The 27,283-nt window shown below is 36.1% G+C and overlaps 1 protein-coding gene across 4 annotated transcripts in view; it reads right to left on the reverse strand.

Moving 5' to 3' along the window:
- Triqk (triple QxxK/R motif containing) overlaps nucleotides 1-27,283 on the reverse strand; it is a 73,056-nt gene that overhangs the window by 24,295 nt on the left and 21,478 nt on the right. The window lies entirely within an intron of this gene.

Consider the following 27,283-nt stretch of genomic DNA (forward strand, 5'->3'; position numbering starts at 1 on the left):
CAGTTAAACCAGAATGTTAGATAATAGTATATGTAAATGGCAATTTTTTTTGTAGCTATCCACTGTGTTACACTAAAGCAGAAAGGCTAAAAGTATGTGAGTTGGACAGTTGGAATTTTGTTTTGAAATGCCTCACAAATGTAGCCAAGATGGGTGGGTTTAGGCTCTGCTCTGCTCCTTGTAATATAACAGCCGAAAGCACTTCCATGTATTATTATTCTTGCTTTTTCAGTATGTGCTGTTTGATATAATCCTCAAATCAGTTTTCAAATTCTATTTTTATTAAATTTAACCATTCCACCAGAAACTATACTCTTCTCATCAAATCTACACTCACTTTTTCTTATTTTCACAGCTAGACTATATTTCCTAGCTTGAATTAAAAATATGTAATTAAGTTCTTGATCTAGGAGTTTGAATGTATCATTTTCAAATTAAGTATGAAAAACTCCCAAGCATGACCATGTATCCTCTTCCTTTCCATCTAATGTATTGGAATATAAATGAGGCCCCAGACAAATTTGGAAGGTCCCATTTGTAGAAACATGATTATCCAAGGGATGGAGGAAATATTTTTTAATAATTTGTCATCCTTGAGAAAAGAATTAAATTCTCTTGTGACTTACTAGATACTTGTGGGCCATATTTACTGAAGTCACAAATGTTTACTAATGCAAATAATGCAAATTGGTTGCTGGAAGTTGTTCCCCACTCCTTTTAGTGTTGTTCTATGTGAAAAACATATGGTCAAGCAGGAAGTCAGCTTAGGATTAAAACTATAAAGGTCTCTTATTATTGTTACATATATATGCACAAATATGTAAATACAATCTGTCTTGTCTCTTTAGTGTGGCTGGAGCATATTCGGTTTCAGGACTGCCTACTTTGTACTAGGTACCAATTAGGGGCTGCCTCCCTGGAAGAAGCTAACCCTCCCTCCCTGAGCAGTCATTAGGGGTCTGTAGATCTTTGTGGAGGGGAGGGAGGAGAGGAAGCAGAGAACTTATATAATTATATTTTAATTAAAAATAATAAATAAAATATATAAAGACACAGGAATTCTAAGAACTTGGGGTTAAAGAGGCTGGAAAAGCTAACTTCTAAAATGTATATAGGAAGAATAAAATAAAAAATATTTGAAGAACAAAGTTCATTAAGATTTTTCTCCTGAGAGACAGCAGGGAGAGAAAAAGGAGGAAGAAAAAGAGAGGGCTACAGAGATGGTGAGGGGAGAATCAGAGAGCAGAGGATGAGCAATTCTGGTGCCCTGAATCGAATCACTTCAGGTTACCACAGAGTAGAAATTAGTGGTGATAAACAGAAGTCCAGAGTCCCAAAGAATAGACAAAAGGTATATGGAATTATATCTAGAAAAGAAACTGTGGCAAAGCCCAAGTCCCAAAGAATAGACAAAAAGCATATGGAATTATATCGAGAAAAAAAACTGGCAAAATTACAGGTGCATGGAACTAACGGTGAGTGGTAAGAAAGTTAGCAAAAGATGAGGAAATTATTTTGTAAGGAAGCAGAAATTTTATGTTAAGGAGTAGGGAATGAAAACAATGCCAGGTCTTCGCCCCCTGAATGAGCTGATGCTGTACCATGGAAGGCAAGTGTGCACTGTGATGTCTGCTTCGTGCTGAAGAAGGAGACATCCAGAGGCAGCAATCACAGAGAGTAACTCACAGAGGAGTTCCTCTAAAACGACAATGATTGATTCAGCAACACATTTCTATGGGTGATACTACAAAAGGGAGGGGAAACAGGTAAGTTTCATAGTCTGGAAACCTCAAGGAGCTCAGAACAGAATTTGAGACAGGACAGTATCTGCTAGTTTCTCAGGTTTGGACTGGATTAATAAAAGGGGAGCTCTTTCAGGCGCTAAATAAACTGATGGGGTTTTTCCTAATGAGCTTTATTAAGGGTTCTCAGATACCAAGCACATCTGAAGCCTGTTCAAGTTCAACTACATTCTTTACATATCCTCACAGCCAACAATCATCTCATTCAACACAGTGAAACATCCCAAAAGTAACAACTTACCCATGTGTAAGAAAACTATAAGCTCATCTAAAAGCTTATTTTTATAAAAATATCAGATTGATGGTATAACAAAATCTAGGAATGTAAAATATCTCTGACAACAGAAAGTCAAATGAATTAAGTCTCTACCTCTAATAAACCATAGGGTTATTACATCTAAGATGACACATACTTAAAGTTTTCTAAATGAAACTAAAATATCACCTAATCCTATATACTCTGGCTTGTTATAAATCAAAACATTAAAAATAGTTCTGTCAAGACAAGCTGTAAATAATGTCAATAGGTATAATGTATTCATATAGCAGTTCTATTTTGCATAGTGTTTGCATTTATTAATAGTAAAGTGGAGTCATTATTTTAATCTTAATTGTGTGGAGCTTGAAGATGTATCCATATCAAGAGAGAATTCAGTTTACATGAATAAAACACAAGATAATATTCTTCCTTTAATATAGGTTTTTTTTCTTCATGGAATATGTTTAAGTTAAACACATAAAACACAGCCAACTGCTAAGTCTGTGTGCCAAATGGCTATTATTTACACTAACCTTGTCTTCCTTGTCATTATACTACCCTTTTCTTCCTGGTCATTGAACAAAAGTAACACTTACGAGGCAAGGATTATATCGATCCATTACTATAAGTAATAAAAAACAGTATTTTTTGATTAAAAGAAATTGAACCTTATTCATTTCTTTATAACATTATACCAAAAAGTTAAAAAATCTAAATGGTCATAAGTGTCCATAGGCTGTAAACAAACATGATATATATATATTTGTTTTATATAAAAAACAAAGGAATTTCAAAGATCTATACAAAAGACAAAAAATTGGCTTTCAATTATGTTTCTATTATATTTCAGTGATTGATAATAATACTTGATGAGAATTTCAAAAATTCAACATTCTTCTGTTTGAAATATTTCTATTCCTTCAGCAAAAGAAAAAACATATTCAACCAAATGGTGAGTAAAAAAATAAAAGAAACCTACAAAACATTTTTAACATGACTTAATTTTGTTAGGAGAAACAAACAGAAAATAGCAAAAAGTATTTTACTTTACTAATAAGTGCATTGATTCTGTTTGATGTGATCTAAAGACATGCCCATTCATCTGTAGGGCACAAACTGTCAATGCTTCCATCATCTAGAAATTTAAAAACATTCTGACTTTTCTTTGCTCTTCAAAGCTTTGCAGTAATCATCATTCATTTCTATTGCTTTGATGACATGATAGCAAACTCCCAAGAAATCCAGGGAGACATTAGCACATACAGACACGACTTCTAATAAGACAGCTATTTGCATATGAGATCAGCCACAATTTAAAATGTGTTGTAATAGAGAATAACAGATTTATATTAGTGTGTACCATACCAACATCATATTCACAATTTAATTCCATAGAGACTATGTCTCATCACTTTCTTTTATAAAGAACACTGCTTTCCCTGAGGAGGTAACTTGCTCTGAGACCCAGCTCAACTAAAATATGGATTAATAAACTGCTATTTATTATTTATGTATTTTGCTGTAGGAACAATTTCAGATTAAGTCATCAGAGAACTTTTTAACATTCTTGAAACTTGGTAACATACTTAGGAAGAAAGAATACCAAAATTATTCAAAATTTAGATTACATATTGAAATAATTCATAATTAAAATTTTAGTTAATTAAACTTTACACTCTAGAACTTTTAAGCCTGAAGATGGTATTACTGTTTAGAAATGCTTTCTTAACCTGCACTAAACAGCAATTTCTGTCCTATGTATGTTTAAACATAGTTTTTGTTATTTAGTGGAGTTGGAGCTATGGCTCAGTGGTTAAGGGCACATAGTCTCGTGCAGAGGACCTCAGTCTGGCTTCTAGCACCTATGTTGTACAGCTCACAGCTTTCTGTACCTCCCGCTCCAGGGACACCAGATGCTCCTGACCTTCCTGGGCACTGGCATTCACACACACATATCTACTCTCACTTTCACACGCACACATCTACTCTCACTCTCACACGCACGTATCTACTCTCACTCTCACACGCACGTATCTACTCTCACTCTCACACGCACGTATCTACTCTCACTCTCACACGCACGTATCTACTCTCACTCTCACACACACATCTACTCTCACTCTCACACGCATGTATCTACTCTCACTCTCACACGCACGTATCTACTCTCACTCTCACACACACACATCTATTCTCACTCTCACACGCACATGTCTACTCTCACTCTCACACGCATGTATCTACTCTCACTTTCACACACATATCTACTCTCACTTTCACATACACACGTCTACTCACTCTCACACACGTATCTGCTCTCACGTTCACACGCACATATCTACTCTCACTTTCACACGAACATATCTACTCTCACGTTCACACACGTATCTACTCTTACACGCACGTATCTACTCTCACTCTCACACACATATCTACTCTCACTCTCACATGCACATATCTACTCTCACTTTCACACACACGTATCTCCTCTCATGTTCACACGCACGTATTTACTCTCACTTTCACACGCACACGTCTACTCTCACTCTCTCACACACATCTACTCTCACTCTCACACGCACGTATCTACTCTTACTTTTACATGCACATCTACTCTCATGTTCACACGCACGTATCTACTCTCACTTTCACAAACACGTATCTACTCTCACTCGCACATGCACATATCTACTCTCACTTTCACACGCATGTATCTACTCTCACGTTCACACGCACATATCTACTCTCACTTTCGCACACATATCTCCTCTCACGTTCACACGCACATGTCTACTATCATTTTCACTCACACAAAATGAACCTTTAAAAAGGAAAGTATTCATATGGTCAATCACATCGAAACAATGTCGTTTTGCTCAGCCATACATTTTTATGAAGTCCAGAAAGAATAAATGTAAAAGCAGGAAACCCAAAGCCTTTATATATGTCTCTTCTTCCAGAAAAAAAAAAAATCCAGATTGTAACATTCAAATCCATATCAAAATATAGGTTAGCAAAATATTTAACCTTTGGCCAGAGAAAAGATAATTATTTTAGTGTTTGTGGCCAAAAGAAAGACCCTAACCTATCAAAATTCCTCATTAGACATCAAATTATAATTAAACAGAAAAGACAGTATATCTAAAATAATCTTTTTGAAAAGTCACAAAAATATAGCATCATGTAGGATCCAATGGATTATGGATGATATTTCTTCTTGATTGTATGACACATTCACTGTTTCTAGAATATTCAAAAACTTGACAATGCAGTTAATATATCTGAGTCTTCTGAATGATGACAAGGCTTTTTTAAGGTAAAGAAAAAATCCAATTTCATCATTTGTTTCCTATTTATATTCTACTGTGCTACCAAACTTGGTTTTATTTGAACAAACAAAACAACATAAAAACAGTGATTCACATAGCCTAGACTGGCCATGAATTCACTATGTAGCCAAGCCTGGCCTTGAAACTTTGATAATTCTATTTCTTCCTCCACATGTTGAGGCTACAGACATGCAAGACCAAGCCTGGCTCCCATTGCCTTTGAGTTTCATGATGGTAACTAGCTCACTCATTTTCATGGATCTACTCAAGCTCTAAAATTTGTTTTAAATATATTTTCAATACATCTTCACTTGTTAAACTTGTTTTTAATAATAAATATGAGGGTCATTTCCATTGAAAAAATCATTGAGACCTTGCCTAAATGGCACTATGATTCAGGTTTCTAGAGATGATTCTCCATATGTAGAAACATGATAATAAATACACAATTTGAAAATCTATTAGTGTAAAGCAGACAATGTGCATTATTATGACCTATATTTAGTATTATGCTAAATAATGTTAATGATTTAATCAATTAACAAACTTTGTTAATATTAATTGATAACATCCTCATACATTCTCTCATATACTTTAAATCATCTTGAGATTAGTTCATATCTTTATACCAATGTAAATTCCTTGTAAATATTTATTGAACTTTGAGAAAAATAATAACAAGAAAAATGTCTATGTGTGTTCAGTACAGAAACTATTTCTATGTGCTTTTGGCTGAAACTATGAATGTACAAGCCTTGGATATAATACACTTGGATACAGAGGGCTGGTTGCATTGATACAATTCATTAGAATAAGAAGGAGGCTCTGGAATAGTAGTACTTTTAATTATCAGAGTAGTCAGAATAATCAGTTCACCTTATTTTTTCCTAACTGATTTAGCTTACAATTACAAAATATATCTAAAAATGTTGACTACGTGAAAAGATGAATTCTAAAATTCTAATCACTAGCAAACATTGATACAGAAACTTATAAGAAAAATAACTACAGAATAACAATTTTTGTAAACCCAAGGAGTCATGTTCTAGGAAATGTATCTTAGTTGTGGGACTCTTCAACTAAATTATAAAACTAAAATAAATACAGTACCAATGAGTAGAATAAGAACTACTGTGTTTTCTTATGAGAAATAAGACAAAACAAAATGCAAAAGTTGTATGATCTTTTTTCACATCATACTCAGTTGAAGCCAATCATAAACATCAAGGAAACAGCCAAAGCAATAAATGCACCAGGCCAAAAGAGATTCTATTTATGACCCATGGAAGCAATGCTGTTTAAAGAGGTTACAAATAGCATAAACCATATAAGACAGAAAAAATAAAGAGGTGAACAGTATGACAAAAATAAAAGAGGTGAAAGATACTGGATATAATAATCATCATAAACTACCCCTTTCACTAATATCAATTAAAAAGTTATCATATACTCAACATACACATCCAAGAAGTAAGGTTTGACAGCAAATAAGAAAGAGGGTTTGGTAGACCATGTTCACTGTGAAATATGAAGCAATGTTATAAGCTACTTGAGAAAAGGAAGGTGAGGATTCAGGCAACTGGAGAGTCAGAAACTGGAATCGATGCTTTGGAGGACTGTAGTCTTTTGAGAAGAAAACAGACTTGGGGAGTGGTACCCCTAAAACATAAATTTGGTGACCATTAGTCACTGGGCTATATTATGACTCATAATACATTTCTTTTGGCATTCTCAACTGCTTAATGCTAATGCAGAGAAAGTGTGATAGAGTAGAGTTCAGATTTTCCAGGATGGGCACAGCCTAAAGAACAAAGAAAACAGAAGTGTAGGGACCATAAAGAGGAGCCAAGTGACACACTCTGGGTCTAAAGCTATATAAGTGGAGTTGGCAGAGTGTAGAGTCAATCAGAATGTATCGGTAGATACATCTGTAGACACTAAAGCTCTTGTGAGATGATAGGCCAATCTCTGGAGTTAAAAGCAACCAAATGTTTGAGCTAAATGTCCTTTTTATTAATGAAGAACTGAAAATCTGAGAATGTTTGGTGACTGATTATCGAGATGGAGCCAGCTATGGCCAATAGTAGCCAAAGTGGTAGACAACATAAGGCAAATACATAGAGGAACTGAGAGACAGAATAAAGTTTCATTATGAATGTAAATATTGAAGGGGCCTGGATATGGCTACATGTAAGCTTGAACACAAACTCTGAACTGAGAAGACTACAGAAGGATGGAGATAATAAAAAGGAAGGTTGAAAGAATAATAGTCAAGTGCAATAAACAAATTAGCTGGAATTTTTGTTTGACTTTTCTTGCTTGTTTTAATCTATATTAAAAAGTAAATGATATAGGAGTAAAAATATGGAATTAATAAGATTATCCACTTATTAATTATAGATGAGCTTAGTGGAACAAAGGCCTTTAATTACTGAACTCTAGAAGTAGATGCAGAAGCATCAGGAATTAAAGGTCAGTCTTGAGGCCAGGCTAGGCTACTAAAATAATGCCCAAAACAAAAACAAAGCAAACAAAAGACTATGTGAAAATGATATCTATTATGAGAATCTGGTTAAATGAAAACAGATGAAAATGACATGCTTAAAGATGGAACGATTTCAAGAATGTAACTTCAGGGGTTTATACGGGACATGAATGTTCATAGGAGGACATATGACCAAATGGGTCATACTGGAAAGTGAGTAAAGTAAACAAATGTGTCCCATCATGAATTAGGTTTATCTCAAGACTCCAGAGAATACTGGGACCTTTCAAGAGTTATCTGGGGGCTGGGAAAAATGGGGACATCTAATCCTGGGAAAGGTTAGCTCCGCAGAATTCAGCCCCTCAGAGAAAATCTTGGGTATCCAGGAGCAGGGACATCATAACCAGGACAGACTAGAGGCTCCAGGTCAGCAATTATCAAAATGTCTGTCCATTCTTCATTTATTATCCATCAAGATGTAGGTTCCTACTAAGCCAGCCCTGCTGAAGCAGAATCTTGCTGACTAAGATTCATAGACCTTCAGTGCTATTTCACTTTTAGACCTCCAAGTAATTGGTGTAAGCATCAAAGATAATGACCACTGCTTCTTCTTTAACAAGCTCACAGGTAAATTCTTCTACATGCTATCATTTGCAAAACTCTTAGATGAAAGCATGAGGCTTGACAGGGGACTGTGTTGCCCTTCAGCCTCTTTGTTGGATGGAAAGCTGCTTGGGCAGCAGGACTAAATTACTGAAGCTTTTAATTTTGATAGGCTTTCTGATGAAACAGGAACTCATCAAAGGGTTTTTGTGCAGTAAGGAAACCAAATTCAATAGTTTTTTACTACCTTTTTACTACCATTACTTAGACTGGGAAGTTAGAAGATAATTAATAGAATAGAGAAGTAGCACAGAGCTAAGAAAATTCCAAAGGCAATCTGTAGCTAGAGTTTTCCTGCCTGGCCCACAGTCAGGACAAATCTTTGTCACCTGCCAGTTCCACAGCCGCTCAGACCCAACCAAGTAAACACAGAGACTTATATTGCTTACAAACTGTATGGTCGTGGCAGGCTTCTTGCTAACTATTCTTATAGCTTAAATTAATCCATTTCTATAAATCTATACTTTGCTGTGGCTTACCGGCATTTTCACATTCTACTTGTCCTGGCGGCGGCTGGCAGTGACTCCTTCTTCCTTCCTGTTCTTTCTTTTCTCCTCTCTGTTAGTCCTGCCTATACTTCCTGCCTAGCCACTGGCCAATCAGTGTTTTATTTATTGACCAATCAGAGCAACACATTTGCCATACAGAACATCCCACAGCACTTCCCCTCCCCTTTTTTTTTTCAAAAAGGAAGATTTTAACCTTAACAAAGTAAAATTGCATATAATTTGGGAATTTGGGCGTAGCTTCTCTTACTACTTCCTGCTGGAGGGGGGCGCTGTATCTTATGGGGACACAAAGAAAATTTTAGGATTATGGAATAGTCCATGAGGCTGTATTGTCTGAGCCAATTGCCTTGAATCCAATCTGGACGTTGGATTATCTGGGCCATGGTGTCATTGAAGACCTTTCAGGGGGTCTTGGCTGGTCAAACCTGATGTATCTTAATCTGGAACAAATCCATAGCCTCTGGCTTTCTGTGGGAACAAAAGCAGAGTCTCCTTTCCAAAGCAACACATCCTTATATCCAAATTTTGAAGTCAAGGTATCTTTAATATATACATATTGTTTTAACTCAACATCCTTTACGATCAAATGTTTTTCTGCAGTTAAAAATCCCAAAGACAACACAATCCAGATTCTCTGTGTAATATTCATCTTTATGTGGCTTATTTTTTATATTAATTTTACTGTCTCTTTAAAGACTTTATTTTTTAAAACTATGTATTTGTTTATATAACTGTATATATCACCTTTTTTGTCTCTTTCAAGCCTACATATATTTTACACACATTGTAAACTATTACATCTGAATTTGTCTTATTGTGAATCTATTGCTTTAAACTGCAGCATTTTTAAGACTGAAATGGTGCTATGGCTGCTGGCTCCGCCCACCTCAGCTTCCCAACATGGCAATGGTAAGTTCACCTCTAGCTCTGGGGCTATCATGGGTCTATGCTTTTATCCAAGCAGCGTGTAGCCCAGAAACCTCTCTCTCTCTCTCTCTCTCTCTCTCTCTCTCTCTCTCTCTCTCTCTCTCTCTCTCTCTCTCTCTTTGTTTTTTTGTTTTTGTTTTTGTTTTTGTTTTTTACTAGCAAAGGCTAAACCTACCACACAGCTTACTGTGCCACTTGCAGAGGCCTCATTCCCACCATATTGCAGGTACCCACAAGTAGCTCAAAGTGGCAGCTGCCGCTCATTTGAGAGAGACAATTAGGAAGCTGTTTTTAGCTCCATTTTAGAATCTTTCTCAGGTTTTAGGTGGAAACTCTTGCCAACTCTCACATGCTAAATGCCAGTAGTGCCCTCCCCCCACCCAGTCATGACAACCATAGACCCTACTAGACCTGTTCATCCTTCTAAAGGTTGACCTTTTTTTTTTTTTTTATAACATCCTGAGATGATTTACAGGTAATACAGTCTACACATGAGTTTGTTAAAACTTAATTTAGTGCCCTACCTGTATTATGATGGAAATGAAACATAGAAGGTCAGAACTTGGCAATGGACACACACTGAGTTTCAGTATGTAAGTGCTCAGGCATGACTTCATGTTATAGTCTTTGCAAGAGTTGTTAACTCTTGCTATAATAGGTTTGGGCTTACGAATGGGCAACTTCCTGAAATGAATGAAGTACAGGAAAGTGAAAGATTGAAGGGATGTTGACAGACAGCATTAGGATATGCCATAGCAGACTACAGGGAAGGGCGGAATTACTTCAATTCAAATGATAATAAGACAGGACAGATTACAGTTTGTCTCAGAGGAAACCAAGTATTCACTCTCAGACAAACTGTAGCTCCTGCATAAATGTCCAACAGGACATTAGACAGTTGAAAAGGTGCAGAACAGTTTGTGTGTGGGACTGACCCTTCCACACACACAGCAGGATGCTTGTCCTGCCTCAGATTGCATCTACTCAGTGCCAGGAATAACTCAGATACAAACCCAACAACCATCACTCTCCAGTATATACAGTGAGAGCCACTGACCTCGTTAGTGACAACACTCTGGACCAATTCAGTTGTACTTCTGTCCTGTTTTACTGTGGGATAAGCCAGATCTTTGCTTCACAAGCCCCCAGTTTTTAAAATGTTTTGTGCCTTGGTTTTACCTATCTGTATCAGTCTTGTTTGCTCAATAAAAAGGAAATAATTTGCTTCAAAAAGGGGGGGGGGGTTGGCAGGTGACAAAGATTTGTCCTGACTGTGGGCAAGGCAGGAAAACTCTAGCTACAGCAATCTACCATAGGAGCAGCACACAGAAACAAAGTGATATTTATGAATTGGCTGTTTAGAATTGGGAAACAGCCTAGATGGGTCTATGAGGCAGAACAACTGATAACAGCAATGATTCTGAATCCCGAGTATAGTTCATTAAAATACAGAGTCCAAGGCCACACTCACTCCTTAGAGATACTCAGTAAGGCTAGGGGGAGGGGCCAAGTATATTCAACAAACACCTACTCCTTGCCAGAGTTTTCAAGTGTAACTAGTCATGGACTGTGCTTGGCAAAATACTATGCTACACAGATGGTAACACCACCAACAGAAATAAGCAATATAGGAGAAGGATACATGGGATCTGTGCTGACCATGGGGAGAGTTTTAAACCCCGCTGATAAAAAGTGTATAACAACCACAAGAAAACAATGGACTTGATTTTTCTCAAACCTAACAGAACTGGCTGTTTCAAAATAACTGTATCAGAAATCCTTCAGTATCCACCAAAAGATATCCACAAATATTTTGCTTACTTTTCTTTTGATGCCTTTTAATGCACAGATTGTTGTAGCATCTGGACACATGACATACTTGAAAACAACACATTAAATTTATACTGCCCAGAATAGACAGAAAGCTGCCTTGTGGGTGTCATTAATAACATTCTTTATGAGGGAGGTTGATGCTGCATTACCTGTGCCCCATTAAATAATTTTTATCATTCTAAACTTGGCAAAACTATAACAGGATTGGCACTACAAACCTGAAATGCCATATAAGGAAGACAGCCTACAATAAGTGACCATTTTCCCAAACATGAAGTAGTCATCAGAAATCAATAAACCTTCACTAGAGCAAGCAAAGAACGAACTTCAAATAATTTCTTGTACTATAGTTTCCAAGGAGATCAGTTATTTAACTACAAATTGTCTAGGTTACTCATATGAACTTGTGGTTATCAAGCCGAAGTCATTAATTTTGCTGGGGAGATTGCTCAGTGAATAACAGTGCTTATAAAAGCAAGAAGGCCTGAGTTCTAATATCCAACATGAATATAAAAAAGCATGGTCACATATGCCTGTAATCCAAAGAATGGGAGGCAGAGACTGGCAGATCCCAGAAGCTTGCTAGCCAGCCATTATTATTCCTAGGTTTATTAATTCTAGCCAAAATTGCAAGCAACAGATTCAGAAAGAAAAACATACATGACAGTCTCCTCTACTCATCAAATGTGCATGCTAGAAGGGGACATGTGTGGGGACACCTGTGCTCATACACCACTCCTCAAACACACATACACTACATTTCTAAAGGTGTAACTATGCTTCCAAAGGTGTACATCTGCCTAATAAAAAGAATTCAAGCATTTACAAAAGAGAAAAGAAAAATCTTTAATCAAACAAATTATACTATCCTTTAAATAAAGGTTACTTTTCATGTAAATTGTTCTTTTAAATAAGTTTCTAAAGGGGACTAGGAAATGGTTCAGGTTGAGAGCACTGGCTGCTCTTCCAAATGACTAGGATTCAGTTCCAAGCACCACAAAGTGGCTCATAATCATCTGTAACTCCAGTTATAGGGGGTCCAATACCCTCTCCTAACCTCTCCTACCATCAGCATCAAGCATTCACAGGCACACATGCAGTCACAACACATATTTTAATAAAATAATGCAAATATATTTATTTTAGTTGCTAAATGTTCAAATAATATGAAATTAAAAATAAAAATAAAATTTAAAATTAAAAATAAAAATGTGTCTTGGTTTCACTATAGTGCTGAATTAAGAAGGCATATAAATAAAACTACAAAATAAACAGACTTACACCATACTATCATATAAAATTCATGAGGTAGACAACTTGGATCACTGCAAGAAGTGCTTAGCAAGGCAAGCAGAATGAGAAGTAAGACTGGATATTGATTTTGGGACACTGTGGTGGTTTGAATGAGAATGACTCCTAGAGGTTCACTTATTTGCCCTCAGTTGTTGGAACTTTTGGGAAGCATCAGGAAGTATGACTCTGTTGGAGGAGGTATGTCACTGGGCATCGGCTCTAACGTTTCGAAAAGCCCACACCATTCCCAGTTAGTGCTCTCTGCCTCATGCTTGTGTATCAGGATGTATGCTTTCAGCTATTACTCCAGTGCCACACCTGCCTGCTTGTTGCTCTGTTCCCTACCATAATGGTCATGGACTCTAATCTTCTAGAACTGTGAGTCCCCAAATCAAATACTGTCCTACTTAAGTTCCTTTGGTCATAATGTCTCTTCATATCAATAGAAAAGTAACTAAAGCAGACACTAAGGTTAAGCAAGGCAGGGTAATGTCCATCATAGCTACTAAATAACAGTTCAGATCATTTTTCCTAGCAACACAAGGAGTAATTGAAACCAGGGCTATAGAAACACATCCAAACCTAGAGTTCCCCATATTTATAATCCTTTTAAGTTCCTTTTAAAAGATGTATACGAAACCCATATTATTCATTTGATAGCAAATGCTGGTTCCAAAGGAAAAAGGAAAGCAATAGGCCATAGATGTGGCCATCTAAGATGGAATTTTCTCTTTTTCCATAATTCTTGAATAAGCAGATGTGATGGTTATGCATTCATTGTAATTTGACAGAGACTAGAATCATCTGAGAGGCGAACTCTGGAAATGCTCACCAGTTGATACAGAGAAGCCAACTTTGGTGGGTAAGACCTTCTAGAGCTTGGGAACTGGACTGTATATGTGGAAAGAGTAAGCAGGGCACTGGTAAGCAAGCACTCATTCCAATTTCCTGATGGTGGATGTGATGCAGCTAGTTGTTTGAGTCATCTGTTCCTTTACTTTCCCACTCTGATCTACAACTGTGGGCCAAAGTGGATCCTTTCTCACTTGAGTTGCTGTTCCTGGGGTGCCTCATCTCAAGAGAAAAAAGTAACAACCCAAGACAGCAGACATATCCATTTATCACAATTCTATGTGAACTCAACAACTTAGGCTCTAACATAATATTGGCAAATTGTAATGATTGAATGTTTACAATGGGTACTGAAAAGATGGTTCAGCATTTAGAGTATATTCTGCTCTTGCTGAGAACAGGAGTTCAGCTCTCTGTGCCCACATCTGGCAGCTCACAACAGCCCTCTTCTGGATGGGCACTGTACTTATATGTACCTAAAGTTCCTCCCCACTCCCCAATTCCCCTAACAATTAAAAACATAAATCTTTTAAAAAAGTTCTTGATACATTTCTCATTGGCCTACCAGAATGTAAGGCACTGATGGGTGAATCTCAAATAGACAAGGCCCCAATGGCTTTGGCTCCAGAATGTCTCTTACTACTGCTGTGCCTTTACATGTTTACCACTGCCATTATTCCTCTGGTGTCTCAAATGTTGTGAATGGGTGTGGGGAAATCCCCACTACCTTTAATGTAGTGTGATTATCTCATGGAAATATCCTGTTCTACTGGGCATTTTTTTTTACCTGCAGATTATTATGAAGATGATTTCCTCTTAAGCCATACTGTTTTATTAAGATCAATCCACGTGAGTCTATTAAATGGGTAACAGAATTTATTAAGATATAAATTGAGGAAATACACTCATGATTACAGAACGGAGGGAGTAGACAGCAGAAGTCATTCTCTGATCTGACCAGAAGTAAATCCACCTCATAGCCAGGAGCCAGGAAAAGGGGCTATGACCCTTTTCCATCTCCTTATCAGAGGTCAAGTACCACCACAGGAAACAACACCTCCTTTGGGCTATATAGCCCAGGGTTATGGGCAGAGCAAATACCACTACACAGTTTAAATAGAATTTTGATTATTGAGGGTTACCAATAAACATAGTAAGAGATTGTGATAGGGGTTAGTTTAGTGGGAAAATTAATCTAGGTAAAGGCAGGATATGGTGTTGCCCCTGCCCCTGATAAAGCAGGGGCTTCAGAGGACAGAAAATACGAACAAGGAAGTGTTGCACAGCTAGGACTTATGAGTTTCTCTTGAAAAGCCATATAGACTGTGGCTTAGGTTAATGATTAAGAAAAACAATTGAGTCCTAGAATCTAGGCTAGCTCAAGTTCTTTTTTTTTTTTTTTTTTTTTTTTTTTTTGGTTTTCCGAGACAGGGTTTCTCTGTGTTGCTTTGCACCTTTCCTGAAACTCTGAAACTCAATCTGTAGCCCAGGCAGGCCTCGAACTCAAAGAGATCCACCTGCCTCTGCCTCCTGAGTGCTGGGATTAAAGGTGTACACCACCACTGCCCAGCTGTTAGCTCAAGTTCTTTTAACCTTAATGTTAAGAGCTGTGTTCATGGGTTTTGGTGTGCATCGTAGTTAAAACAAAGCTTTAAATATGACTTAAGGTTAGGGTAAAAAAATTTTTAATGGCTTTAAGGTAGAAAATCTTGAGGAACAATTTAAAGTTTAGAAAACCTTTTAATGGTTGAACAAGAAATTCATTGAGGTCAGGGAAGAGGAACAATGGCAGCCTTGCTATTGCTGGCTGGCATACTTTTCTTACTAGGATGGGTTGGTGATCAAAGGTGATGATTAATTCCTTGCATTTAGATTTGTGATTCATTCAAGAGTTTTCATAAGATTACCTTTTGAGATAAATAATAAAATAATAGATCCTTTCTTTGTAATCATAACATGTAGTCTGCCAGTAAAAGAACTGGGAAAAATATCTTGCTTGCTTACACTTTGTTAATCTATAACAAGTTGCTTGGACATGAATGTATATGGGTTCTTGGGGATAATTTGTTTTCCACCTGTGATATGTAAAATGTTTAATCATGTAATAGAATTGGGAAACATGTTTTTTACTTATGTTCATTGTAATCATAAATAATCAAAAATAGAATGTAACCACATTGTAATTTTTATACTGCTTGAAAGATTTTGCTGGGATATATAAGCTATAAGGGGAAAATTAATGATGCACAGAAGTTTTGTAATTCTCTGATTTTTAAAATTATATATAATTTTATCTTGTAAATTCTGTTCTATGCAAAGTTTAGGAAATGGTGGGCTTAGTTATTAAGGATCTGATTCAGAAGGACTATTACTAAAAAGAATAAGCATTTGGTTACTATAAAAGATACAAAGACTGTCATGAGATATGCTTATCTTCTAGTTTTTTAAAATAATCCCAACAGAGACCTATAAAACGTCAACCACACAATTTGCCATCTAACCAATCCACTTTCAAAACTGAACAGGGCCTCCATTATACTATGTCAAGTGAAAGCCAGGACCGTCCCAGGATGTACAGGGGTATTTTTCTCTCATCACTGTGAATCTAGAATGCTCCGTTTTTTAATTTTATAATTTACAATAAGCCTTGAAATTGTGTGTTTTTCATCTTGCTCCTCATCAAATTTGATGTTAGCAATCAACATATAACATTCTCTTATTCATTTATACATGTTTATCAGTATACATTCACAGAAGACTATTTTATTTAGATGTAAGAATTCATTTTTATCATTTTGATGGTCCTCCAAGGTGGTTTGTGCCCTACTGAAAATTTATTATCCTTTTTAAAGCACTTCTTTATTTGTTATCCTAGAAGCTGCCACTTTCCCAAGGGCCTAGTCCTTTTTTACTGATCTTTTGTTAAGTCGAGGTCTGGAGTTAAGATATGCCTATGTCCAGGGGAGTCATCCACTGCCAGCTTAAATGGACCCTACTGATGGTAGCTACCTTGCTTGTTGTTGGATAAAGTGTTTCAAAGAAGAATATTAAAAGATAAAGGATTTATTTTGGCTCATGAGTTGGAAGAAAATAGTGCATCATGGTTAAAGCTTGGGGAGTTGGAACAAGAGGAACCTAGTTCTGTGATACAGTCAGTCAGCAAACACATTTCACCAGAATCAGAAGGCTATAACCTATTATAAGGCTATTATATGGGCCTATTATAAGGCCCAGACCACCCCCAAGAAACCCACTCAGGAAACTCGATCCTCTTCGAAGGTTCTACAACTGCTCACAACAGCGCCACGGCTTATTACTTAAACTGGACATATGATTTACTTCCCCTAAACATACGGTGGCCTGTGTAAAGTCTATATAATAGAATGAAATTATAATTCCTAGAAGATAAAGGATAAGAATTCTAGATAAGAAACTTAAAGTGTGTTTTCAGTGGCTGGATATGTGGCTTTGCAGTTAATAACACATACTACTCTTGCAGAGGACCTGGATTCAGTTCCCACCATCCAGGCCAGGTGGTTGGCATCATGTCCACAAACACACACTCAGATACCTACATATACACAAAATGTTTAAAAATAAAGTATTTTTAAATGTATAACTATCCATCCATAACTATCTATACTATTCCTTCTTCCTAGTATGATTCAATCCTCCCCTGTGTTCCTTATGCTACACCTAACCTCTGTGGGTTATATGAATTGTACCTTGGTTATTGAATACTTAACTACAGTCAATCACATATAAGTAAATATATATAATATTTGTCTTTGGGGTCTGGGTTACTTCACTAAGGATAATTTTTTCTAGCTCCATCCATTTACCTATGACTTTGATGACTTTATTTTTAAACAGCTTAGTAATATTCAATCGAATAAATGTAGCACATTTTTGTTATCCATTTATCCATTGAAGGGCATCCAGTCTGTTTCCAATTCCTGGATATTATGAATAGAGAAGCAATGCATGTAGTTGAGCAAATGTCTCTGTGGTAGAATAAAGTTACCATAAGGTATATGCCCAAGTGTGGTGAGGGCTTGATATTGAGGTAGATTTAATCCTACCATGCTGAGGAACTACCACACTGACTTTCACAGCAACTGGACAAGTTTGCACTCCCACCAGCATTGGCTAAGTGTTCTCCTTACTCCACATTCTCATCATCATGAGCTGTCATTTGTTTTATTGATCTTGGCCATTCTGACTGGGGTAGACCAGGAGGATCAAACAGGGAGGGTGAGGGAAGAGGAAATTAAGGGAGGGAAGATGGGGATGGGTAGCTAAAACTAAGGGCCATTTAAGGAGACATATAAAGTAGAAGTTTCCTAATATGCATACACACACACACACACACACACACACACACACACACACACACACACACCATAGTGATCTAAATGGAACTGTCAAATAACAGGGTACATGGACCTCAATTTGACATTTCTTGTTACCAAATGGAACTTTAAGTTCTTGGAATGGGTTACATTTAACTGAGTTGTTGACCAGAGATGCTCCAAGGGAACCCACAAATAATGTAGGCTGTTGCTGACATTGGTTGCTTTCCACAAACTGATTGCCAGGCCATATTGCTAAAGGAAAAAACCTACACAATTCATTGAGCGTGGAGAAGTCGAGCTGGTGCCTACCTAGTGCTTTCATCCCTACTGACTGGCATTTATGAGAAATGTAAACACCAACCTAGCTAGAAACCCTATGATCTACAATGATAAACTGCCTACTGTAGCTAGAGTTATCTCCAGTCTTGCCCAGGCCCACAGCCATTCAGATCCAAATAAACACACAGATGCTTATATTATTTGAACTGTTTGGCCTAATGGCTCAGGCTTCCTGCTATCTAGTTCTTCTATCTTAAATTAACCCATTTCTACCTTACAATATGGCTCATGACTTATCAGTATCTTACATCATGCTTCTCATGGCAGCAGCTGGCAGTGTCTTCTCCTCTGCCTTCCTGCTGCCACAATTCTCTTCTCTGTTTGTCCCGCCTATATTTCCTGCCTGGCTACTGGCCAATCAGCATTTTATTTAGACAGAGCGATATCCACAACAGCCTACAAGGTGTGCTAGAGCAACAGTGGTACAAAGCCTATAGGACTAAGTAACCAATATCTGACCTAAGACTCACTCCATGAGATGGAACCATTACCCAACAGTGTTCAGGTGCCCAAGAACCTGAGACTGGAGACTTAGGAGAAAACCAAAGACTACTGTTCTGCTAAAGGAATGTGGCAACAAAACGAAAGACTCCTAGTGACATTCTGCTATACTCATAGATTGGTGAGTTGCTCAGCCATCATCAGAGAAGCTTCCTTCAATAATAGATGGGAACAAATATAGATACCGACAGCTAAAAAATGTACAGAGAGTGGGAGACCTTGGAACACTCAGTCCTAAATGGGATATCTCTATGAAATGCTCCACCTCAAGGTTCAGGGAACCCTGCATAGGAGGAGGTGAAAAGATTATAAGACCTAGATGAGATGGAAGACACTAAGGAAAGAAGGCTTACTAAATACAGGACTGGTACACATATGAACTCACAGAGACGGGCAGCATGCACAGGGTCTGCACAGGTCTGGGACTGATGGAGTCCCAGCACGGAGTGTGAAAGTAGACACAAACCCCCATCCTTAACCAAGAATCTATTCCCAGTTGATTACCATTGGCAAAGGAAAAACAACTTTTCTCTAACAGAGTCTCACTCTGTGTACAAAGAACTCTAAAGGCCAGGCCCCATGCTCAGAAGTAGATGGTCAACACAAAACAAACTCAATAGTAATTTTGGAGATTTGGTTTAGTGTTTGTTTATTTGTTTGTTTGTTTGTTTTTCCTCTCATAATGCTCTGTCTGGGATTTTTTCTTTTTCTTACCCTATAGGTCTTTTGCTTATATATTATGGTTTCCAATTTTGTGTTTTTAAGAGATTTCTATGTGTGCCAATGTGTGTGTCTCTACATTTATATGTGTGTTTTCTGCTATTTCTTTATCTCTTTATTTTTGTTTGTTAATTTCTTTTATACTTCAGGTTTGTTTGTTTTTATTTTATCTTAGTTTATTTTTTTTAGCTGCCTGTTTGTTTTTTAATGAAAGAGAGCAAGAAAAGATATAGATTTGGGTTGGTGGGAAGGATCTTGGAGGAGCTGGGGGAACCATAATCAGAATATATTTTATAAAACAATCAATTTTCAATACGAAATTATGACTTTAATAATTACCTACTAAGTATATAAGTATAAATTATAAAGTAATCACATATATCAAATTGCTAAAATTCAAGATATTTATTGTGAAATTATAAATATATATTCTATCATAATCTAAGATCTTTAAAATATGATTCTCATATTTTGACTCAAAAAATATATATATATATATATATCATATTACACTGAGCTTCCTGGATTTATTTTCAGTGACAGAACAAATATGTGTTCACTTTTAGTCATTTCAATCTGTGTCACCTACTTCAAGTGACCAGGCCTCCAAATTTCAGAGAACTATCCTAAGAGAAGTCAGGAGAGTCAACACTAAGGGCCTAGGAAATACAGCCTTATCTCTTTCCTTCTTATCACTCTGCATATCTAAGTATTAGACAATCTCTTTCCTATCTCTTTGTATATCTAACTACTTCAGGGATAAGAAACAGAAACAGAAATGTAAAGGTAAGTTCCTGAATAGCTTCCAAAAGACATTCATCCTATGTTCCTTAACAAATAGGAAATAATGTATAAACACACAGATTAGAAGGTGTGAGGCCATAGGTTAGCTATTGCTTTTGAGTAAAGGAATAGATGGCCTGACAAATTTTCTTCATAAAATATTCCTAAATCCTTCTGCACATTTGAAACTTAGCATGCATGAGCCTATGTACTAGGCTGAGAATAATTTTTAACGCCTGGAAACATGTTTTGCATATTGGGAAAAGTCTAATAATAACAATACATAATATTTTAATATACATCTTCTAAAACAAATGCAAGATATGAAGTAAATCTAATCTAAGTGTAGAAGGGGAAACAAAAAGCTCAAGTGAACCATCAGAATGTCCTTTGTGGTTATTTAGTTTCTAGTAACATTCTGTATGACTTATTTAAAAAGAGCTTTATTAGAAAGTATGTCAAAGTATAGAAGGACTAGTATGCATTCAATTGGACAAAAGTTACATTAAAAGCATTCATTATATGAAAGTCCCATGTGACACCGTCATTACCAGTTCACTAATGCAAGAATTTCTCAGAGTGGTAGTTTCCAAACAGATTGGAATATTAAATTTAATATTTACAAACCATGAGGAAATTACACATTTAAAAGCCATGAAATTATACTAGAGAAATGCAATAATGAGTCCTGAGTTTAGGAAACTTAGAAAATAGTACAAAAAAAGTTAATAGGGAGAAGTACTACAGCATCAATAATACAAATACACTAAAGAACAAGAAAAAATACTAAAAGTCACAATTAAACCATTGTTAAAATATATCGCAGACAAAAAGAACTGATCATATATAATATAATACAGGAACAACAATACTGAAGATTCTACAATCATTGGTTTCTAGCCGCCAACTCCTGTTCCAACCTTTCTATTCCATCAAAGCTACTATACCTTTTTACTGAAGATGTCAAAGAACTGATTGACCTTTCAGAAGCATTCAGTTTTAAAAACACAGATAATATAATTATAGCTAATGAAAAGATGGTCAATAAAGATTTGAAATACATTATCCAAAAGTAAAATGAATTTAAATTGCAGCCATGTTGAGAACAACAAATGGTAACCTGTAAACTATCTAAAAACTAGAGCTAAAATAATCAGGATTTTAGATATATGAATGTTCATTTTGTGAAAATATGCCTAATACACTATGATGCTGTAGGCATCTATATATAGAGAGAGATATATCATACACATGGAAATGTCTTTTTAAAATGAATGTACCTAAAAATTACAAGAAAAAACTACTAGAAAAATCAAAGGATTAAAAAATGATGAACTAGAAAGAACATGCTAGAAGTATGAAGTCTCAAATTACAGGTAGTGGGCCGGGCGGTGGTGGCGCACGCCTTTAATCCCAGCACTTGGGAGGCAGAGGCAGGCGGATCTCTGTGAGTTCGAGGCCAGCCTGGGCTACCAAGTGAGTTCCAGGAAAGGCGCAAAGCTACACAGAGAAACCCTGTCTCGGAAAACCAAAAAAAAAAAAAAAAAAAAAAATTACAGGTAGTAAAAAAGTAAGTTAAAAAGCTATATAAAATAGGAAACGACATTTCAAAGAGATGATTAACACAGGTTAAAAAGAAGTTTTTGAAAACATTTAAACTATATTGTGTTCATTCTTATAATGTGCTTGTCTTTATTTTATTTCAAAATTGTGTCAGCCCAAGAAATAAGTTTGGAAGTGCTGTTCCTGTCTGTGTGCTTCAAAACGACGGATCAGTTCATGTCAGTGGATTTTTATAGGGATTATCTTTACTTGAATGTTTAACAGAACTTAACCTGGAAAACCAGTTACTCTTGCCTATTTTGTTTTCTATGTGCAAGTTTAAAAAGGTATAAGGGCCTGCAGTGGTGGTACACATCTTTAGTCCCAGCACTGGAGAGGTAGAGGCAGGAGGATCTGAGTTCGAGGGCAGCCTGGTTTACAGAGTGAGTTCCAGGACAGCCAGAGAAACAGTGCCTATAAATAAGCAAGCAAACAAACAAACAAACAAACAAATAAATAAATAAATTAAATAAATAAATGAAATATGGTATGAGAGTAGGGATACAGCTTACTACTAGACTCTGAGTTCCATTACTAGCATTCCCAAATGCTAGTTAAAGAAATTCACATCTGGTTAAAGTATAAAGACTGACAGACAATAGGATGCCCCACTCCAAATGATACATCTATAGCACCACCCCTCCATCTAAAGCTCACAGAATATCGTAGAATGGGGACAGAAAAAAGCCAGAGGACCTTAAGTCTGACACAAGATTGTATCACATAGATATGACAAGAAAGCCAGAGGACCTTAAGTCTGACACAAGATTGTATCACATAGATATGACAAGAAAGATACACCCATGAAATCTCAACAATTTAGCTGCTTAAACAAGACCAGCATGATGATACCAGCTGACATGCCAATACAGATGGGCAAATCTTACAAGGTCCTATTCATAACTGAAGAGCTATAGGCAATGAATGGCCACTGAGAGAGAATCCAGGGAGGAGCCACCTGACAGATGATGCAACCCCAAAGGGTTAGCTCTAAACACATGTACATATGAACAAGACTAAATAGACTCAATAGATACCATATATAAAAATGTATGCATATATTATAATGTCACATATATAAAAGACATATTGTATATATACAATATAAAATATTTGTTATAGTATACATATATAATACTATATAACATACATACATACGTACACACACACACACATATATATATAAAACAATAATAAGTAAGTCATGTATTTGAGTGGGAGTTGGAGGACAGGAGAGAAGTGGAGGGGAGAGGAGGAGTGAAAATGATGTAAATATAGTACTCATGTAGGAAATTTTTAAAAATTTAAGTTAAACAATTATTTTCTTAAAAACTCAGGTAGTTTAATTGCCCCCTCATCCTTATTTCATACAGAATAAATGCTGTAGCTATGAGGAAATTCTGTGGTTATGCTATGTGTAAATAGCACAAAAATATCAAGCTACAATGAAGTTTGCACATCAGATGTTTCTAAAAGATGGATATTATCCTAGTGGGACTGATCCTGTACCATCAACACATTAAATCTAGGTCTATGAATCAGTTAGAGGAGTTTAAATTTCCAAGTAAATATGAGAAATTCTCCATTGCTAGCCAGGCCAGTGATGATCCAATCTACCAGGAAGGCAAATGTCTAACATCTGCGATGGGCTCTATGGGATATTTGCAAAAGAGATTATCAGTGGCTTGCTATTTGCTTCAGTAAACTAACAGAATAACAATTACTAATGCTGAAAACTGAGAAGCTGCAAGCAAAGGAATTCAAAATATATCCTGAATTGAATAATACAATTATAAAAAAGAAAAAGTAATTTATATATTAAAATATAAGTGATGCTTATAGTTTTAATAACAAGGACAAAATTTCATTATAATATTAGTTATAAGGAGACACTAATGAAATGTCCTCATGTAATAAAGGTTCCCTCTCCACAAATCCAATTTTATTAATATAGCTTATAAATATATTTTATTTCAATCTTTTATATGCTGATACTTCTATATTTATTTCATGAGACAGTATCTCTTCAGCCTTGTCATTTAATAAAAGAATGTTCTCTACAACAATGGAGTAGTACTCAGCTATTAAAAAAAATAACATCATGAAATTTGCAGGCAAATGGATGGAACCAGAAAACTCATGCTGCATGGGGTATCCCAGTCTCAGAAATACAAACGTAAGTGGATATTAGCTGTGCAGTAAATGATAGTCAAGCTAGAGTCCACAGACCCAGTGAGGTGGAGTAAAGAGGAGCTATGGGAGGAACGCATGCATCTGCCTGGGAAGGAGAAATAGATTTTACAGGTGGACTGCATCAGGTGGGGATTGGATGGGAACAGCTGGGGTGAGGGATGAGTTTGGGGAGAGATGGCAGGAATTAGTAGACATTAAGAAGGTGGTGAGGAGACCTAGTGCAGTAGAAACTTCCTAGGATGTATGAAATTGATCCTAATGAAGACGCCAAGTAATGGGGATATGGAGTCTCAACTAGTCATCAGTTATACCCAGGTAAGGCTTCCAGTGATGGGGCTGCATTGCATTCAATTGAGCTGCTGGCCAAGAGGGCCCCATGGAAATCCCCAAACAACCCAGGTCTTAGGGTTTTCATTGCTGTGAAGAGACATCATGACCACAGCAACTCTTAAAAAGGAAACATTGAATTGGGGTGGCTTGCTTACAGTTCCAGGGGTTCAGTCCATTATCATGACAGGGAACATGGCGGCATAAAGGCAAATGTGGTGCTGAAGCTGAGAGTGCTACATTTCCAGGCAACAGGAAGTCAACTGACAATCACAATGAGGGAAGCTTGCTCCAGACACCTCAAAGTCCACCCCCACAATGACACTCTTCCTCCAACAAGGCCATAACTCCTAATAGTGTCACTCTCCCTTTGGGAGCCATTTTCTTTCAAACCACCATGAACAGCAAAACCAGAAATAAAAGATTTGCAACATTTTGTTTACAAGTCATTTACCTTTTACAGGATTATGAGTTTCATTACATGGTCAGGAAAAAATTATAGAATATTAGGTGTTTCAATTAATTGTTACCCATTTTCACAAATTTGAAATTTTCTTTTAAATTTTTCTAAACTCACAAAATAAATACTTATACAAGCAAAGAATAATATATGTGTAATACAGTATCATACTACAATAAGGACATGCCAGAAAAGTCAGACAACATGCTCACAGGGATTTGCCTTCTTCTCTTTTCCAGTTGGAACCATGAAGCTTTTATAGAGAGTAAAAACAGTATAATACAGATATAGAACAGTCTGTGCTAATAAACTAAATATACTCAAGTACTCTGACTAAAGAGATAAGTAATAAGTTGTCACTTACTGAGCTGAAGATTCATGTTTATAGGATTTATTCATCAAACAGTAAAAAGCATCTCTGGAGATAATGAAACTGTGGCTTCTAGCAATTGTCTGTTTTGTAGATTTAAGCAATATCCTGATTTTCATGATTTCTAAATGAATAGTGAAACTGACTTTTGCCAAAGAAGGAACAGAAACTTTAAAATAAAATTTCATGTTTTAAAATTAAAAAGAAAAAATGAATTTTACTCAATCAAAATTTGTATAATCTTTCATATTCTAGAAAATAATCTCTGTGTAAATAGTAGAGTCTACTTGCATTTGACAAGCATATTGCCACATTCATGAAATAATCAATATATTTATTCACATCATATTAATTACAAAGACATTTTTACATAATATTATGTGTGTGTTAGTATGAATACAGACATACCTATGTTCACAGATAATATACATACATAGGCATGGAAATTCAGTCTTTAATGACAACATGTACCCACTGAGATAGCCTCATGTATTGTTTGGAGTATAAAAGGCAGTTAATTCTCAACCAAATTATAATCAAAAGTATCTAAGGTATTCCAAAGGATAAACAGTACCATTTATAATTAAAAAAAGAAGCAAATAGTAAAAGATAAAGATAAATATATTTATCTTAAATAACTATAAGAGAAAGCAAAGTTAATTTCCCAGTGAAAAGGATGGTTTGTTTAATGATATAATCTAACTCTTAAAAAACGTCTACTGACTTCCTCGAATGCTTTGATGATATGTGCAAAATGAGAAAATTATTTCTTAAGTGTGATGTATCGAGGAAGTACACCAGTGAAACAAAAAGAGTAGTATCACAGCACACAAACAGAAAATTCACATTTAGACATAAATCTCACAGTTTACATCGCATTCGTGTTTAAAATTAAACAGCACTTTTTCACATTTTGAAAATTTCCCCCCTAAATGTGGAAAGCACAGCAAGCCAGGACTTTAATATAATATTTTTTTTTCCAACCTGGAACAGCTGCAAAAAACAAATCTTGCTGGAGATAAGCTTGGTTATAAATATCAACACTCCCTTTAAATAAGGGAGTCCAGTTTTCATACCATCTGCCTTTTTCTAAACAGGGAAAACCATGAAAATCACAAACCAGGGCATTCCTTTCAAATAAAGCATTTAAAAATGAATGTAGTAAAAGGCCTATGGATTATTTTCAGCCCTAGTCTTTCCACTTGTGTTTGGTAGCTCAGATCACAAAAAAAAAAAAAAAAAAAAAAAAAAAAAAAGATTTCGTGAAAATAAGTAACTTTTATCCATGTAGGAACTACATAAATCAATCAAGGAAAAAGGTTACCTTGCAAATTTTTCGTGTACCGGTCACATTTATAATCTGTAGTTACAATTTATTTTTCTTTAATATGTCATTTTTTTTAATTTTGTCTCACTTTTGTTACCTCTACTTTTTCCAAAGTTATCAAAGTTTATTTCAAAGACTTGCATGTCATCTAGCACAGCATGAAAACAAAGACTTCAACAGAATGGGACTTTCTCCTAACACAGGCTCTGTCCTATGCAGAAGCCTGCCTTTGTCTCTCTTACACAATATTATTTTCTTCTTTCTTCTTCTTTTACTGAAATTAGATTTTTTTCATATAATATATCCTGATTATGCTTTCATCTCCTTCTACTTCTCCCAGTTCCTCACCACCTC

The sequence above is a fragment of the Peromyscus leucopus genome, chromosome 2, assembly GCF_004664715.2.
Source record: "Peromyscus leucopus breed LL Stock chromosome 2, UCI_PerLeu_2.1, whole genome shotgun sequence".
In the NCBI taxonomy this organism is placed as follows: Eukaryota; Metazoa; Chordata; class Mammalia; order Rodentia; family Cricetidae; genus Peromyscus; species Peromyscus leucopus.